Below are 14,157 nucleotides of genomic sequence, written 5' to 3' on the forward strand. Positions count from 1 at the left end.
TTGCCCCCCTCCTGCTAAGGGTTACTTTTTCAACAACCAACCACCTCAGGTCACTTACTTGATGGCCACTTCTTTGCCAATGGTCCACCAAAGGGGCCCCTGTCACCTTACACCTTATTCTACTGCTATGGGATGAGATCCTCGCTTTGACCTTTTGCTGGGTCTGGCCGACATATAACTGTTTACAAGGGCACATGACGATGTAAATTACACAAGCCGTGTTGCAATTAGTGTAATGCTTAAGGTGATATGTGCGTTGACCATGTGGAAAACTTTTGGTCTGAATAGTTGTCTCACAGGCAGTACATGTCCCACATCTATAGTGCCCTACCAAATTGGGTAAGTTCCATAAGGTAGTGATGGTGGGTTGACTTGCAGGTTCCAAATAGGAGTGAACTACCATATCTCTTATGTTCTTGGCCCGTTTGAAAGAGTGGAGAGGTGGATTCAGGTGTCCAATTTCTTCTGCCACAAGGTGCCAATTCTTATTGATGATTCGCTTAATCTCATTACTACGGGTAGAGAAGGACGTGACACAGACTATGCGATCCATTTCACCTTTGTTGGTCAACTCTGGATTCAACAGGATGTCCCGTGGGTTGTACCACGCCCGTTTTCTAGCTCGTTTGACCATCCGAGCAGGATATCCGCGAGTGATAAGGCGATCACACAACACCTCAGATTCTTGGATGTAATCGCTTCTGGTCGAACAGTTTCTCCTCAACCTAAGGAATTGGCCAATAGGTAAATTGTCTTTAAGGCCCCTAGGATGGTGGCTACCATATTGCAGCAGAGAGTTTCGCTCGGTGGGCTTCCTGTACAGGGTTGTCTGCAGTCGTTCATCATTGACATATATCGTGATGTCCAAGTATGGGATGCTGGCATTGCTAGATTCCATGGTGAACTGGATGTTAGGATTGCACAAATTCAACCATGAATGAAAGGCACACAAGGGCGTGGCTACAGCGCCGACCGGGATGGCTGCGTGAGCGAGTTGCTCCGCGCCGTGTCCCGTCTTTCTCCTGTTAAACGTCGCCCCGTGTCGCCTGGCGGCTGGAATCGTGGTCCGGAGGGGCCGCTGATCTGCTGGGGAGCGTTTGACCCCGGGCGGTATCCTGGCTGATGAGCGCGGGAGGGCCTGTTGCTCGGCTCGCCCTGGAGAGCAGACAAAGGAAGATGGCGTCGCCGACTGCGTGAAAGCTCCGGGAACGGAGCGGTGTGCGGTGCCGGAGCAGCTGCAGGCTCCTGCGGGGCCCTCGAGCGAGCAGAGCGGTGGGCCATAGGAGCGGGCCCCGAGTTGTGCAGTAGGTCGGCGGGGAGTTACCGGCGGGAGTGGCGCCCCTCCCCCACCCGATCCCTGGGACTGCAGGAGAGCGGCGCTTGGCATTGCGCTACGCCGGCGGAGGCACTGTTGGACGGTGAGGCCGCCCACCCACTGGCTGAACAGCAGTAGGGGCCAACTGGTCAAGGAGGGGTGCAGTGAGCTGGTGGGGCGCTGGGGGGGCGGCCGCCCACGGCGCCTGAGCATCCCGGGACGCGGGCTGACGAGGAGGTGGCCATCGGCCCGATCAGTGGCGGGGGACCCGCCCAGTGGAGGGCGAGGATACACCGGGCTGACAGCGTGGTGCTGGGCCCCAACGCGCATGGTGCGTCACGGGGGCCAGTGTTGCCGGGGGCCGTGAGTTCAGCTTGCCCAGGAACTCGATTAAGTCACTGGCCGCCTCTTCAGTGGAGTTTGCTCCCCCTGGCTCTGGTGGGCTTTGCGGGCGTTCCACGAATGACTGTGGGGCAGCACAGAATGCACTTCCGGACTGGATATTGTCGGATGACCATGAGTGGGGTACGGCTGGCGCCGCGGATTCCCGCTTGACCTGGAGATTGGTGAGCCGCGCTGGCTGGGATACTCCGCTGGGCGTTTCGGTGGGCCTGGCCGTTGTCCGAGGGGGCTGCTCGAGTAGCTGAATACCTGCACACAAGATGGCCGCACAGGGAAATGGCGACGCCGACCCGCCTGAAAGGGGTGGCCGGAGGCTGGAGGACACGAGTGGCGGTTTCCCAACGGAGCCCACGACACAAGAACAGAGGCTAAACCTCCGCCTTGACGCAATCTTGGCCGCGATCACTGCCACGAAGGATGAGCTGCACCAGGATATTGCGCAGGTGGCGTCCGGGCTTGGCCTGCTGAGGGCGGAACACGCCAAGCTCTCTGACCGTGTGAAATCCAACGAACAACTACTCCAGGAGTTGAAACCGGCGGTGGTCACGGCGGAACATAAACTTGATGACGTTATCCATCGACTGGCGACTTTGGAGCGTCGAGTGGAGGACGCGGAAGGACGCAACCGCCGGAACAACGTGAGGGTGGTGGGGCTTCCGGAGAAAATTGAGAAGGGTGATGCGGTGGCCTACTTGGAGGACTGGTTCTGCACAGTGGTGGCGCCGGAGGGCCTTTCCCCTTTCTTCTCCCTGGAAAGAGCGCATAGGGTGCCCGCGAAGCCTCCCCTGGAGGGCCGACCGCCCCGACCGCTGGTGGCCAGGCTGCTGCACTATAAAGATCGGGATCTGCTGATCCAAAAGGCGAGAGATCGTGGGCCCTTCCAAGTCGACAACAGCAAGGTGACAATATTTCCGGACTATACGCAGGAGGTGCAGCGGAGCAGGGCCTCTTTTCTGTCGGTGAAAAAAGAGCTGAGAGAGGAGGGAATTCAATACTCCTTGCTTTTTCCAGCCAAACTGCGGATCATCGTCGATGACAGGACTCACTTTTTCCAAGCACCCGATGAAGCCTGGTCCTGGCTGGAACTATATCGGGCGGGGACGGATCGAGCATACAGGCCCGCCAGGGATCGAGAGCAACCGGTCAGGGTCAGGAAGTCGCAGCGCATCCGCTCCCGGAATAGGCGCCAACGGGCCGAGCGAGAGGCGCAAATGCTGGCCGATAGGCGAAGTGCGTTGGAGGCCACGGCGAACATCACGGGCTCGCAGCAAGAGGACGCCTCCAGGGGTTCAGCTTCGGGAGGTGAAGGTGAGAAGACTGGCGATGAGGACTCGGAGGCGGGGGGAGCACAGGGGCCGGAGGTTACCCCACAAACGTCGGATGGTATCTTTAATGAGTGAAGCCTGTGGCCGCTGAACTTTCTGTAAGGCCTGGACGCTCCTGACTTCTATTGGACTGCCAGGTATGGGGCTGCATCAGCAGTACGGGGCTATGGGCGCGGGGTGGTTGCTCTGTCGTCCTGGTTCGGGGCTCCATAGTCCCCATCAGACCCTTACGGTCTTCTGTGGTGTCGACCACAGATTAGTGTGATGTGTTGGGTATTTGAGGTTTGGAACGGGGCTGAAGCTGGGTTATTAGGCCCTGTCCTGGGGAGGGGGAGGGTGGGAGTTGTGGGGTGTGTTTTGAAGGGGTTGTACAATTGCTGCGATGCGGGTCACATTTATTGGCGTGCGCCACTGTTGGGATTGATGCTCTATGGGGACGTTACCTAATTTGAAATGTGTCACATGGAATGTCCGGGGTATTCGAAATATGGTTAAGCGCCACAAGGTGCATGCCTACTTGGTGAGGCGGGGCGTTCAGATAGCAATGCTGCAGGAAACTCACTTGACACAGCAGGAATGTGGGGCATTACAGAGGAGGTGGCGGGGTCAGGTGTTTGGCACGACCTACTCAGCATTTGCCAGGGGGGTGTTAATATGGGTCAGAGCGGGCACGCCATTCCAAGTCACGAGTCAGAAGATAGATCCGGAGGGTCGTTATGTAGTGGTGGAGGGACGGCTGTGTGGAAGGGAAGTAGTGCTGTGTAACATCTATGCCCCCAATGCTGAGCAAGCACATTTCTTTGAGGGTTTGTCGCGTTCACTGGCGTATTATTTGGCAGGCCCTATCCTGCTGGCGGGGGATTTTAACTCCATTTCGGATGTGCTGTTGGACAGGTCACACCCGCCTTTGATAGACTCCCCGGTGCGCAGACTTGCGACCCATAGACGGGAATGGCAGGAGAGGTGGGGCTTGGTGGATGTATGGAGGGCGCAGCACCCCGAAACTCGAGATTACTCCTACTTCTCAGCGCTGCATGATCTGCATGTTCGATTGGATTCGGTGCTGTGTTGTGAGTCTCTGGCGAAGGTGGTGATGCACACTGAGTACTTGTCTAGGACCATCTCGGACCATAATCCACTGCTGATCTCTGTGCAATGGCAGCTGGCGAGATCGGCGGTCCCCACATGGAGACTTCGTCCGGAGACGCTGGATGACCCGGCGTTCTGTGACACGGTCCGGCAGGGCATAGACGACTACTTTACGATCAATGCTGGGTCGACTGCGACCAGAGCGAATGAATGGGATGCGATGAAAGTGGTGGTGAGGGGGATATGCATGGGCCGGTTTTTGACTGTGCGAGGAGCAGTGCTGAATGACCTCGCGAAGGCGGAGGAAGTGCTGAGAGGGGTGGAACGGCAGAGACCAGAGAAGCCGGAGCTGCAGGACAGCCTGTTGCGTGCTAAGGAGGCGGTGGCCACTGAGACGGAGAGATTGCGGTGCTATGATTACAAGTTGTATGCGGTGAAAGTGCATGAGGAGCGTGATAAAGTGGGCACGCTTCTTGCGAAGCTGGCTGATCCGAACCCTAGAGGCTGTCCGGTTATGAGTGTGCGACAGGGGGATGGGGTGGTGGTTTGCTCGCAGTCAGCGGTCCTGGAGCGCTTTCAATCCTACTACACGGGTCTGTATGCCAGCCACCTCGAAGTGGAAGCCACGGACATTGGCGATTATTTAGATCAGATCCCTTTGCCGGTATTGGATGAGGAGGAGGCCCAGGATCTGGGGGTCCCTGTCACCCTGGCCGAAATCAGAGGGGCGATTAGCCATATGGCGCGGAACAAAACCCCTGGGGTAGATGGGTTGCCGATCGAGTTCTATGTCAAATTTATGGACGTGCTGGTGCCCAGACTGCAGGCTGTGTACGCGGAGGCGAAACAATTGGGGCGGTTGCCTGACTCTATGACGGAGGCGTTGGTTGTGCCCCTGCTGAAACCGGGCAGAGATGCTTTAGATGTCTCTTCTTTTCGCCCATTGTCTATGCTGACTGTGGATTATAAGATTTTGAGCCGAATCCTGGCCACCCGGCTCCTGCCACTGATGACCTCTTTGGTGCATAGGGATCAAGCGGGATTCATCCCCTCTAGGAGCACTTCGATGAATATCCGTCGGCTGATTGGGGTCATTGATAGTGCTGCATTGGCGGAACCGGGCCCGGTAGTGCTGACGGTTGATATTGAAAAGGCGTTTGATAGTTTGGAATGGGACTTTTTGGATGGCGTGCTGTTGAAGTTCGGGGTTGGGGAGGGGTTCCGGGGCTGGACAAGAGTGCTCTATTCTTCGGCTAAGGCGAGGGTGCGGCTAGGGACATTGGTCTCCTCGGTTTATCCGGTCTGTAGGGGCACGAGGCAAGGCTGCTCGCTATCCCCTCTGCTCTTTGCTCTAGCAATGGAACCATTAGCGGCGCAGGCAAGAACGGGAGTTGTTTTTGACGGGATTGCGCAGGGACTTGACTCGCATTATATATCATTGTACGCCGACGACTTGTTACTGTACCTGGCGGACGCTGGAAGGGCTCTAGAAGGCACGGTGGACATGTTGGGCAGGTTCGGGAGGCTTTCGGGCCTCCGGGTGAACTGGACTAAGACTTGTGTGTTTCCGCTGCGGAAGACCACGCTCTGCCCGCAGCTCACGAGGCCGGTAGTGTGGGAACCCTCTTGTTTTGTTTACTTAGGAGTGCGCATCTACCTTGACACGGCGGACCTCCTTGAGGGGAATGTGGGGCGCTGTATCAGGGCGAGGCAGTATGGACTTCTGGGCCTCTCTTCCGCTGTCTGTACTGGGCCGAGTGGCGCTGTTGAAAATGGTGGCACTCCAGAGACTCCTCTATTATTTTAGAATGCTGCCGGTGTGGATCCCGCAGGGTATCTTTAGGGAGCTGAGGACGTTGGTGACTGGCTTTCTCTGGGGCCACGGTCGCAGATGGGTGGCGTTGACCACCCTGATGAGGCCCAAGTGTGAGGGGGGGATGGCCGTCCCCGACTATGAGTTATACTATCTGGCAGCGCAGCTCCAGGTCCTGACGTATCCAAAAGTGACATCCATTTAGCTTCACGTGTGTTCAGTATGGTCATTAAATTGCCCCCCTCCTGCTAAGGGTTACTTTTTCAACAACCAACCACCTCAGGTCACTTACTTGATGGCCACTTCTTTGCCAATGGTCCACCAAAGGGGCCCCTGTCACCTTACACCTTATTCTACTGCTATGGGATGAGATCCTCGCTTTGACCTTTTGCTGGGTCTGGCCGACATATAACTGTTTACAAGGGCACATGACGATGTAAATTACACAAGCCGTGTTGCAATTAGTGTAATGCTTAAGGTGATATGTGCGTTGACCATGTGGAAAACTTTTGGTCTGAATAGTTGTCTCACAGGCAGTACATGTCCCACATCTATAGTGCCCTACCAAATTGGGTAAGTTCCATAAGGTAGTGATGGTGGGTTGACTTGCAGGTTCCAAATAGGAGTGAACTACCATATCTCTTATGTTCTTGGCCCGTTTGAAAGAGTGGAGAGGTGGATTCAGGTGTCCAATTTCTTCTGCCACAAGGTGCCAATTCTTATTGATGATTCGCTTAATCTCATTACTACGGGTAGAGAAGGACGTGACACAGACTATGCGATCCATTTCACCTTTGTTGGTCAACTCTGGATTCAACAGGATGTCCCGTGGGTTGTACCACGCCCGTTTTCTAGCTCGTTTGACCATCCGAGCAGGATATCCGCGAGTGATAAGGCGATCACACAACACCTCAGATTCTTGGATGTAATCGCTTCTGGTCGAACAGTTTCTCCTCAACCTAAGGAATTGGCCAATAGGTAAATTGTCTTTAAGGCCCCTAGGATGGTGGCTACCATATTGCAGCAGAGAGTTTCGCTCGGTGGGCTTCCTGTACAGGGTTGTCTGCAGTCGTTCATCATTGACATATATCGTGATGTCCAAGTATGGGATGCTGGCATTGCTAGATTCCATGGTGAACTGGATGTTAGGATTGCACAAATTCAACCATGAATGAAAGGCACACAAGGGCGTGGCTACAGCGCCGACCGGGATGGCTGCGTGAGCGAGTTGCTCCGCGCCGTGTCCCGTCTTTCTCCTGTTAAACGTCGCCCCGTGTCGCCTGGCGGCTGGAATCGTGGTCCGGAGGGGCCGCTGATCTGCTGGGGAGCGTTTGACCCCGGGCGGTATCCTGGCTGATGAGCGCGGGAGGGCCTGTTGCTCGGCTCGCCCTGGAGAGCAGACAAAGGAAGATGGCGTCGCCGACTGCGTGAAAGCTCCGGGAACGGAGCGGTGTGCGGTGCCGGAGCAGCTGCAGGCTCCTGCGGGGCCCTCGAGCGAGCAGAGCGGTGGGCCATAGGAGCGGGCCCCGAGTTGTGCAGTAGGTCGGCGGGGAGTTACCGGCGGGAGTGGCGCCCCTCCCCCACCCGATCCCTGGGACTGCAGGAGAGCGGCGCTTGGCATTGCGCTACGCCGGCGGAGGCACTGTTGGACGGTGAGGCCGCCCACCCACTGGCTGAACAGCAGTAGGGGCCAACTGGTCAAGGAGGGGTGCAGTGAGCTGGTGGGGCGCTGGGGGGGCGGCCGCCCACGGCGCCTGAGCATCCCGGGACGCGGGCTGACGAGGAGGTGGCCATCGGCCCGATCAGTGGCGGGGGACCCGCCCAGTGGAGGGCGAGGATACACCGGGCTGACAGCGTGGTGCTGGGCCCCAACGCGCATGGTGCGTCACGGGGGCCAGTGTTGCCGGGGGCCGTGAGTTCAGCTTGCCCAGGAACTCGATTAAGTCACTGGCCGCCTCTTCAGTGGAGTTTGCTCCCCCTGGCTCTGGTGGGCTTTGCGGGCGTTCCACGAATGACTGTGGGGCAGCACAGAATGCACTTCCGGACTGGATATTGTCGGATGACCATGAGTGGGGTACGGCTGGCGCCGCGGATTCCCGCTTGACCTGGAGATTGGTGAGCCGCGCTGGCTGGGATACTCCGCTGGGCGTTTCGGTGGGCCTGGCCGTTGTCCGAGGGGGCTGCTCGAGTAGCTGAATACCTGCACACAAGATGGCCGCACAGGGAAATGGCGACGCCGACCCGCCTGAAAGGGGTGGCCGGAGGCTGGAGGACACGAGTGGCGGTTTCCCAACGGAGCCCACGACACAAGAACAGAGGCTAAACCTCCGCCTTGACGCAATCTTGGCCGCGATCACTGCCACGAAGGATGAGCTGCACCAGGATATTGCGCAGGTGGCGTCCGGGCTTGGCCTGCTGAGGGCGGAACACGCCAAGCTCTCTGACCGTGTGAAATCCAACGAACAACTACTCCAGGAGTTGAAACCGGCGGTGGTCACGGCGGAACATAAACTTGATGACGTTATCCATCGACTGGCGACTTTGGAGCGTCGAGTGGAGGACGCGGAAGGACGCAACCGCCGGAACAACGTGAGGGTGGTGGGGCTTCCGGAGAAAATTGAGAAGGGTGATGCGGTGGCCTACTTGGAGGACTGGTTCTGCACAGTGGTGGCGCCGGAGGGCCTTTCCCCTTTCTTCTCCCTGGAAAGAGCGCATAGGGTGCCCGCGAAGCCTCCCCTGGAGGGCCGACCGCCCCGACCGCTGGTGGCCAGGCTGCTGCACTATAAAGATCGGGATCTGCTGATCCAAAAGGCGAGAGATCGTGGGCCCTTCCAAGTCGACAACAGCAAGGTGACAATATTTCCGGACTATACGCAGGAGGTGCAGCGGAGCAGGGCCTCTTTTCTGTCGGTGAAAAAAGAGCTGAGAGAGGAGGGAATTCAATACTCCTTGCTTTTTCCAGCCAAACTGCGGATCATCGTCGATGACAGGACTCACTTTTTCCAAGCACCCGATGAAGCCTGGTCCTGGCTGGAACTATATCGGGCGGGGACGGATCGAGCATACAGGCCCGCCAGGGATCGAGAGCAACCGGTCAGGGTCAGGAAGTCGCAGCGCATCCGCTCCCGGAATAGGCGCCAACGGGCCGAGCGAGAGGCGCAAATGCTGGCCGATAGGCGAAGTGCGTTGGAGGCCACGGCGAACATCACGGGCTCGCAGCAAGAGGACGCCTCCAGGGGTTCAGCTTCGGGAGGTGAAGGTGAGAAGACTGGCGATGAGGACTCGGAGGCGGGGGGAGCACAGGGGCCGGAGGTTACCCCACAAACGTCGGATGGTATCTTTAATGAGTGAAGCCTGTGGCCGCTGAACTTTCTGTAAGGCCTGGACGCTCCTGACTTCTATTGGACTGCCAGGTATGGGGCTGCATCAGCAGTACGGGGCTATGGGCGCGGGGTGGTTGCTCTGTCGTCCTGGTTCGGGGCTCCATAGTCCCCATCAGACCCTTACGGTCTTCTGTGGTGTCGACCACAGATTAGTGTGATGTGTTGGGTATTTGAGGTTTGGAACGGGGCTGAAGCTGGGTTATTAGGCCCTGTCCTGGGGAGGGGGAGGGTGGGAGTTGTGGGGTGTGTTTTGAAGGGGTTGTACAATTGCTGCGATGCGGGTCACATTTATTGGCGTGCGCCACTGTTGGGATTGATGCTCTATGGGGACGTTACCTAATTTGAAATGTGTCACATGGAATGTCCGGGGTATTCGAAATATGGTTAAGCGCCACAAGGTGCATGCCTACTTGGTGAGGCGGGGCGTTCAGATAGCAATGCTGCAGGAAACTCACTTGACACAGCAGGAATGTGGGGCATTACAGAGGAGGTGGCGGGGTCAGGTGTTTGGCACGACCTACTCAGCATTTGCCAGGGGGGTGTTAATATGGGTCAGAGCGGGCACGCCATTCCAAGTCACGAGTCAGAAGATAGATCCGGAGGGTCGTTATGTAGTGGTGGAGGGACGGCTGTGTGGAAGGGAAGTAGTGCTGTGTAACATCTATGCCCCCAATGCTGAGCAAGCACATTTCTTTGAGGGTTTGTCGCGTTCACTGGCGTATTATTTGGCAGGCCCTATCCTGCTGGCGGGGGATTTTAACTCCATTTCGGATGTGCTGTTGGACAGGTCACACCCGCCTTTGATAGACTCCCCGGTGCGCAGACTTGCGACCCATAGACGGGAATGGCAGGAGAGGTGGGGCTTGGTGGATGTATGGAGGGCGCAGCACCCCGAAACTCGAGATTACTCCTACTTCTCAGCGCTGCATGATCTGCATGTTCGATTGGATTCGGTGCTGTGTTGTGAGTCTCTGGCGAAGGTGGTGATGCACACTGAGTACTTGTCTAGGACCATCTCGGACCATAATCCACTGCTGATCTCTGTGCAATGGCAGCTGGCGAGATCGGCGGTCCCCACATGGAGACTTCGTCCGGAGACGCTGGATGACCCGGCGTTCTGTGACACGGTCCGGCAGGGCATAGACGACTACTTTACGATCAATGCTGGGTCGACTGCGACCAGAGCGAATGAATGGGATGCGATGAAAGTGGTGGTGAGGGGGATATGCATGGGCCGGTTTTTGACTGTGCGAGGAGCAGTGCTGAATGACCTCGCGAAGGCGGAGGAAGTGCTGAGAGGGGTGGAACGGCAGAGACCAGAGAAGCCGGAGCTGCAGGACAGCCTGTTGCGTGCTAAGGAGGCGGTGGCCACTGAGACGGAGAGATTGCGGTGCTATGATTACAAGTTGTATGCGGTGAAAGTGCATGAGGAGCGTGATAAAGTGGGCACGCTTCTTGCGAAGCTGGCTGATCCGAACCCTAGAGGCTGTCCGGTTATGAGTGTGCGACAGGGGGATGGGGTGGTGGTTTGCTCGCAGTCAGCGGTCCTGGAGCGCTTTCAATCCTACTACACGGGTCTGTATGCCAGCCACCTCGAAGTGGAAGCCACGGACATTGGCGATTATTTAGATCAGATCCCTTTGCCGGTATTGGATGAGGAGGAGGCCCAGGATCTGGGGGTCCCTGTCACCCTGGCCGAAATCAGAGGGGCGATTAGCCATATGGCGCGGAACAAAACCCCTGGGGTAGATGGGTTGCCGATCGAGTTCTATGTCAAATTTATGGACGTGCTGGTGCCCAGACTGCAGGCTGTGTACGCGGAGGCGAAACAATTGGGGCGGTTGCCTGACTCTATGACGGAGGCGTTGGTTGTGCCCCTGCTGAAACCGGGCAGAGATGCTTTAGATGTCTCTTCTTTTCGCCCATTGTCTATGCTGACTGTGGATTATAAGATTTTGAGCCGAATCCTGGCCACCCGGCTCCTGCCACTGATGACCTCTTTGGTGCATAGGGATCAAGCGGGATTCATCCCCTCTAGGAGCACTTCGATGAATATCCGTCGGCTGATTGGGGTCATTGATAGTGCTGCATTGGCGGAACCGGGCCCGGTAGTGCTGACGGTTGATATTGAAAAGGCGTTTGATAGTTTGGAATGGGACTTTTTGGATGGCGTGCTGTTGAAGTTCGGGGTTGGGGAGGGGTTCCGGGGCTGGACAAGAGTGCTCTATTCTTCGGCTAAGGCGAGGGTGCGGCTAGGGACATTGGTCTCCTCGGTTTATCCGGTCTGTAGGGGCACGAGGCAAGGCTGCTCGCTATCCCCTCTGCTCTTTGCTCTAGCAATGGAACCATTAGCGGCGCAGGCAAGAACGGGAGTTGTTTTTGACGGGATTGCGCAGGGACTTGACTCGCATTATATATCATTGTACGCCGACGACTTGTTACTGTACCTGGCGGACGCTGGAAGGGCTCTAGAAGGCACGGTGGACATGTTGGGCAGGTTCGGGAGGCTTTCGGGCCTCCGGGTGAACTGGACTAACACTTGTGTGTTTCCGCTGCGGAAGACCACGCTCTGCCCGCAGCTCACGAGGCCGGTAGTGTGGGAACCCTCTTGTTTTGTTTACTTAGGAGTGCGCATCTACCTTGACACGGCGGACCTCCTTGAGGGGAATGTGGGGCGCTGTATCAGGGCGAGGCAGTATGGACTTCTGGGCCTCTCTTCCGCTGTCTGTACTGGGCCGAGTGGCGCTGTTGAAAATGGTGGCACTCCAGAGACTCCTCTATTATTTTAGAATGCTGCCGGTGTGGATCCCGCAGGGTATCTTTAGGGAGCTGAGGACGTTGGTGACTGGCTTTCTCTGGGGCCACGGTCGCAGATGGGTGGCGTTGACCACCCTGATGAGGCCCAAGTGTGAGGGGGGGATGGCCGTCCCCGACTATGAGTTATACTATCTGGCAGCGCAGCTCCAGGTCCTGACGCAGAACGTGGCCAGAGAATTCAGGGGGCCCGAGGATGGCCGGGGGGTCGGCGTTCAGAGACATGTCTTGTCGTCTATCGTGATGCAACAGAGACTGGCCAGTAAGGACGTCACAATGGAGGAATGGACACTCAGATTGTGTTGGAACAGGTACCTGAAGAGAGCTGGGAAGCGCCGGCCATACGCCCCGGAGATTCCGTTGGGAATGCTCACTGCCTTACCGCACGGAGGTGATTGGTCCCAATTATTAGAATGGGAGGACCTGGGCTTGCAGATGGTAGGAGACCTCTATGTGGACGGGACGCTGGCCCCGTTCCAGACCTTGCATGAGCAATTCGGCCTGCCGAGTGGTACCTTCTTGCTGCATGCGGCGGTTATCGCGGTTCTGCAGAAGCATTGGGGGGGCGGACTGGCTGAGCCGGAGGTGACGGAGGTATGCCAATATGTGGTGATGGCAGCGGGCACCGTCAAGGCGGTGACCTGCCTACACAATAGGATGTTAGACGAAGGTCTGGCCCCGTTGGCCGAGTTGAAGTCGCGCTGGGAGGCCAGCATCGGTAGGCAAATCCCGGACTCTGTATGGGGCCAGGTGCTACACAGGGCCTGGAAGGGGAGTAGGAATGCGAGATTCCAACAAGTGCATTATTTTGTGCTCCATAGGGCTTATTTGACCCCGGAGAGGTTACGTCGTCACTTCCAAGTGCTTGATGCCATGTGCCCGCGATGTTTAGAACCTGAGGCGGATCTTGACCACATACTGTGGAGTTGCCCGAAATTGGGGGACTACTGGTCAGAGGTGGGGGACCTCTTGAATGCTGTCACGGATCGGGAGGTGGACTTTGATATGGCCACATGCCTGCTTCTTTTGTTCCCGCATACCAAAAAGACCAAGGTTACGAGTAAATTCATTGGCCTGGGACTGATGCTGGCACAGCGAGAAATCACTTGGCATTGGAAGTCTAAAGAGGGGCCGTCTGTACGGAGGTGGAGGAATGAATTGGTGAAGTGGTCGGGCTGTGAGAGTGTGTCACGAATGCGCCAGGCGACTAGAACGGGTAATGAGAAGACCTTGGACCTAGCACGGTCATGGGAGTTGGTGGTGCAGGCATTAAGGGACCACCTAACTGAAGGCGAAGACACTGATCAATTATGAGCAGGGATTCCGTGTGACTACTTGCTTATTAAAACTTCCTGATAGTTGTCACCCTGGAGCAGGAGGGGGATGGTGGAACCCGCATTAGCAGCAGTTGAGGGGGAAGGTTCAGAGTAGGTGTCGTAGGAGGGGGTGGTTTGCCGGCCAGCGGCGACCTCCCGGAACCGGATGGCCCAGGAAGGTAGTCGTGTTGATTTTGTAATATGACATTGGAGTGGCCTAGGATTGGATGGCGAGGGTGGGTTGGTTGATCTGGGATAAAAGCAGAAGCGAAGTGCTACACTTGACCTGTGTCCCGAATGGGGCAAGCACCGAAGTACCTCCAGTGAACTGACTCATTGACGCGCCGCCCAGCCTCTGGGATGTGGGCCAATCGGCTGTGTATTGTGTTACTACCGTACTATATGCTGGGTACTGTTGGTGTATGGGTTGGCTTGTTGGATGTTTTTATTCCTGATTCTGCAATAAAAATATATTTAAAAAAAAAAAAAAATGAATGAAAGGCACACAAGTGTTCTTTATTGCCATCCCAGATGCACAAGACGTCATCTATATATCTTACCCAAAGTGTAAGATTCTTCTGGAATGGGTTGTCGTTGGAAAATATAAATTGTTGCTCAAAATGATCCATGAAGATAATTGCCAAATTTGGGGCAAAGGTGGCCCCCATCGCCACTCCCTTAGTTTGTAAAAAGAATTCGT

The sequence above is a fragment of the Lissotriton helveticus genome, chromosome 11 (genome assembly GCF_964261635.1).
Source record: "Lissotriton helveticus chromosome 11, aLisHel1.1, whole genome shotgun sequence".
Classification (NCBI taxonomy): Eukaryota; Metazoa; Chordata; class Amphibia; order Caudata; family Salamandridae; genus Lissotriton; species Lissotriton helveticus.